General features: G+C 49.8%; 1 pseudogene; it reads left to right on the top strand.

The window, feature by feature from the left end:
- The first annotated feature begins 317 nt into the window (after positions 1–317).
- On the top strand, positions 318–2,194 carry LOC132649526 (grainyhead-like protein 2 homolog; annotated as a pseudogene).
- Positions 2,195–5,076: the final 2,882 nt, after the last annotated feature.

Genomic DNA, 5,076 nt, shown 5'->3' with positions numbered 1-5,076 from the left:
TTAGGATAGCATTCTTCCTCAGAAGCTGAGTTTTAACTTCCGATTTTCCAAATTTCTCTACAATAAACATACCAGTTTTATATTCAACAAAATGTGACCTTGAGGCTTTCCACTCTGTGTCTGCCCCTATCACAGTCCAGGAGGGCTCTGCTCTGGGCCACCTCTAAGCATGGGCCCCATTTGAAGGAATCCCCTCTCTCCTTTCTGGCTAGGTGAGGCCACAAACAAGCGAGAGTGGTGGTGGTGGGGGGGTGAAAGCAGAATTACCTGTAGCTCTTGTTCTGCCATCTCTGTGCTCTCAAACACGTTCACCTGCACAGACTTGAAAGTCCAGTTTCACCAGAGGCTGAGGCTCCAGGAAAAGGGGAACAAGTTCATTGGATCAAACATGTCACAAGAGTCAGACAATAATAAAAGACTAGTGGCCTCAATGCCCATGCCCAGTGACCTCCCTACAATACCTGAAGAGCCTATACGAGTGAGGATGAAGCCTGGAAGTCGGTCCTACCTGGAGAACCCGCTGACTGTGGCCATCGAGCTATGATGCGCATCAGTGGGGATGAGGACAGTGCTGCTGCCTTAGGCCTTCTCTTTGACTACTGCAAGTCCCTCGAGACAGGAGAATTCTGCCTGTGAGCAAAGCAAGGGACAGCCAAGAATAAAAGAAACTGTCTCGGCACCAGTGAAGTCCAGAGAAGCTTGAGCGGAGGGGAGATCCGAGTGCAGAAGACCATCCCAGTGAACCTCTGCCTGAGCCTAGAGCACGTGGAGAGTTCCAAGCGCGAGCAGTACAGCCTGTCCATCACGGAGAGTCTGGCCGTCATCCCCGTGTCAGGCATCACTGTGGTGAAAGCTGAGGATTTCACCCCGGTGTTCATGGCACCTCCAAGCAGACGGCGAGGAGCAGCGGGTCGTCATATTTGAACAGACTCATATGACCTGCCTTCAATAGCCAGCCACAGCTCCTATCTCAAGAATGACCAGCACAGTCCGCCTGCAGCACTTACAGTGAGAGCTTCAAGGATGGGGCCTCAGAGAAGTTTCTGAGTACTTCTGCTGGTGCTGAAGACGACCAGGCAGGGAGTGGTACATTTCAGTCCACCCTGGAAGCCACCAAATCTCTCCGTCAGAAGCAAGGGAAGGCCCCATGACCTACCTCAACAAAGGACAATTCTATGCCATAACACTCAGTGAGACTGGAGACAACAGATGCTTCTGACACCCATCAGCAAAGTCAGGAGTGAAGTCAGAAAGACAGTGAAGACAGAAACCGAAAGTGAAAGACAGAAGTCAGAAAGTCAGTGAAGACAGAAACCGAGACAAACAGCTGAAATACTGGAAGTACTGGCATTCCCAGCAGCATACTGCCAAGCACAGAGGGTCCTTGACATCGCTGACTACAAGGAGAGCTTCAGTACCACTGGAAACATTGAAGAGATCACGTACTGTTTCCTTCACCTGGGATATGAACGAGGAGGCAAAGATTTTTCATCACCGTGCATTGCTTGAGTACAGATTTCTCCTTCCAGAAGGGCGTGAAGGGATTTCCTTTGATGATTCAGATTGACACATACAGTTACAACAACCGCAACAATAAAGCCGTCCACAGAGTGTACTGCCAGATGAAGGTCTTCTGAGACAGGGGAGCAGAAAGAAAACTCCGAGATGAAGAGAGAAAGTGGAATAGGAAGAAAGGGAAGGGCCAAGCCTCCAAGCCCAGCGCAACAACTCCTCTGACAGGAAGCTGGCCACCATACCTTTACAGAAGAAAAGTGACATCACGTACTTCAAAACCATGCCTGACCTGCACTCGCAGCCTGTGCTCTTCAGACCAGATGTTCACTTTGCCAACCTGCAGAGGACTGGACAGGTGTATTTCATCACAGATGATCAACGAGAAGCAGCGTCTAACGAAGAAAACGTGAAGGGAATGCTTTTGTACGTGCGGAAGGAGAGTGATGAGGTATCCAGCACCCTGATGCTGAGTTCGCCCACAGTGAAGGGCCTGACGGAAGTGCTGTCTGAGAAGTATGGGCTGCCAGTGGAGAAAAGCCCAAAGCTTCATAAGAAGAGCAAAAAGGGTGTCCTGGTGAACATGGGGGACATCATTGAACTCTATTCAAATGGGGACACCTTCATCTGCAACATGGAGAGCATGGTGGAAGGCTTCAAGATCACGCTTATGGAGATCTGAGCCCTGGCCCCAAGTCCCCTTGACAGGAGCTTCCGGTGCACTCCTTCCTGGGAGAGGTGGGCTCCCTGCCTTACAGCCTGGTGACCCATCTCCAGTGACTGTTACAAGACCGCTGAGAAGGGGCGGGGCCCAAGGCCCACCAGTGGACCAACGGTCAGCTCTTTCACTTGCTCGGAGCTTAAGCCTGTGCCTCTTGGCTAATTTCTTTGAGCCTGTCAGGCCCTTATTTATTGTCCATTTTTTCCCTAAGAGCCTGGAGTCCAGGCCTTCCAGGACTCTACAAGTTACTGATAGCTCCACATGAGACCCCCAGAGTTCCCCCTTCAACACAGCTAGTACACTCATCTCAAAGAGCCTGAGGAATTGCGATGCCTTTTTTCTTACCTCTCCACATTTCTTGAGTGGATGGACAAGATGAGCTGCTTCTTGGCGCAGTCGTCATGGGTGGGGTAAAGAGGACACCCATTTTCTGGCCCTGAACCTTCAGATCATTCTGAGGAAGGTCATTTTGTTTAAATGCCTCCAGGGGATCTCAGCAAATAGCCACTGGGCCTTGTTCAGGAAGACATTCTGCTACCATGTCAGTAATAAGGAGCACAAAATGTGTTTGACAGCCATCGTCACGAGCTCTTGATTATGCCGGAGGACTTTAACCGAGATGCCACAAAAAGACAGCAAGGTATTGATAAAAGCCAACACCAGAATGATTTTTGAATGCTGCTTTAATCACACAAATCACACAGATATCTAAGAATTGCATAGGACATTATACATCTTATGGGGAATACAACCTGGCCACAGGTATGGGCTCGGACACTTTGTTTCCTGCGTAGGTGTCTTCTAGGTCCCAGAACTTCACAGTTCCAGCCGGATCTCAGGCGCGTCTTCTGATGACTTGATAGGCCTCGGAGTTTCTCTGCTCCAGCCTGGCCTCAGATGCAAAGGAAGCTGTGGTTGCTTGGGAGCCACCTTCCAGAGCCAGTCTGATAAAGTGGTCATTCCAGGGCTGGTTTGTTAAAGTGGTCTGGGATTTTCAAACAACCATTCTGGAATAGGCTGGTTATTGGTGGTCTTGCGGCTTTCTCACCTAGAGTTTAGCCTGCCGCATCCGCATGGGCTCAGGCTCCAGTTTTTATACATTTTTCAGAGCATAGCTTTGGCTTATCACTCAATCACATGCACCAGCTGCTAATCGGCTGGCATTACCTAATTTCATTACTTAGTGCCTTAAGGGCCTTACTCTAATTCCTATACTTTATTCTAAAACATCGCTAGCCCACTATTCTTTCACATACACACCAACTGCTAATCAGCTGATATTATATAATTTCACTACTTAATGCCTTAAGGGCGCTACTTAGTTACTGTTACTCAGAATATCTTCTAATATAACCATGACAGCTCTGTTGTTTTACAAGCTCTCAATGCCTTAAGGGCATTACCCAGTCACTATCACCGAAAGTATCTTTTAATTTTGCTCCTGACAGCTCTCCTGTCTTACAGGCTCATTGCAACCATGTACATAATTTGTACCTAATATTGCAGTAATATATTTTACCTGTGGTGTGTGGGCTGAAGGGGACATTGCCCTGAAGGGGACATACCTGGAGGCTCAGAGCATTCTGCTCTATCTGAGAGGAGGCTAGGAAAGAGGCCTTTAAGGTGTCATGTGACTGGTGAATGCCAAGATGGACTCTCCACTGAGCCATGCTGAGGACTTGTTTCCCCAAATGGGGCCCTCTTTCCTCAAACATGACTCTCCCTTGAGGCCATCACATTTTGTCTCCTGGTGATCTGTTGTCTCAGGGTGTCCTTTGAGCTGTTTAGGAAAGGCCGAACTGTCAGTGCCTTCTTTAGCATTGGTGTGGGACACTTTGAGGCTTATGCAAAGTTTCCGCAAGGGTTTGCACTGGGGCCCTATCCCTGGGGCCCTATCCCTGGGGCCTGCTGCAGAACTGCTTGGCATACCTGGGGATGCTGGACACTGTGGTGCTTCATAGTTTACAAACATGTCCTTCTTCTCAAGTGGCCCTTTTGCAAACCCAGCTGCAGCTTTGCGAAGTGAGCCAGCAGCTCGACTGGGCTGTGACAGCAAACATTGCTTTCTCTGGCTTCTGAAGATGGGAAGAGGTGAGGCTGTCCACCCTGGCTGTGGAAAGCGTGGGCGTTCTGGTGCTTCTGAGACTGGCTTTGAGAGGCACACTGGAGAGCTAAGGCTGTTTCCTCCTCTCCTGGCCCTTGGGAGGGCAAGAGAACACGACTTCCCTGAACAGCATGCCCCATGGTGGGCCTCAGATCTCTTTGAGAGGACAGGTTCGTAGCTTGGAGATTTGTGACCTCATGGGCTGAACACTAATTCAGATAGTCAGGCACATCCCACCCCAAAGCCTGGATAATGGGGCAGCTTCCATGGAAAGGTCCAAATTTTTCTGTGAAGCACTTTGATGTCTTACCTTTGATGGAGGTTCTGTTCTCCGGCTCCTGCCTTCTTGCCCCACCTTCCCCTGAGGGTCAGAGCAGCCGAGGCTGACTCTAGCCCAGCTTCCCAAAGCTACAGAGGATTGAATGGGCTGGAGAGTAGGTGCTGTGACCAAGAGGATCCCAAAGAATCGCAGGGGCACCTTTCTGAGACCTCACTGGGCTCTGAATCCCTCTGTGTTGCCAAAGGTTTGTATCCTTAGCTTGGCTCTGCTTCAGTCCTCTGCTCCATCCAAGACACCACTTGCTGAACTTGCTTGGGGACCCTCTAGGGTACTAGCAGGGCTCTGATCTAAGGCAGACAAACTCAGTGTTGGAAATACATGCACTATGCGCTTCCCATGCTACAGCACTTGGGGTTAGCTCCAAACATGAATGGCAGACCTTAGGGTGGCTCAGGATTC

Source organism: Meriones unguiculatus, chromosome 20, assembly GCF_030254825.1.
Source record: "Meriones unguiculatus strain TT.TT164.6M chromosome 20, Bangor_MerUng_6.1, whole genome shotgun sequence".
NCBI classification, from domain to species: Eukaryota; Metazoa; Chordata; class Mammalia; order Rodentia; family Muridae; genus Meriones; species Meriones unguiculatus.
This window is presented reverse-complemented; position numbering and strand designations above follow the sequence as displayed.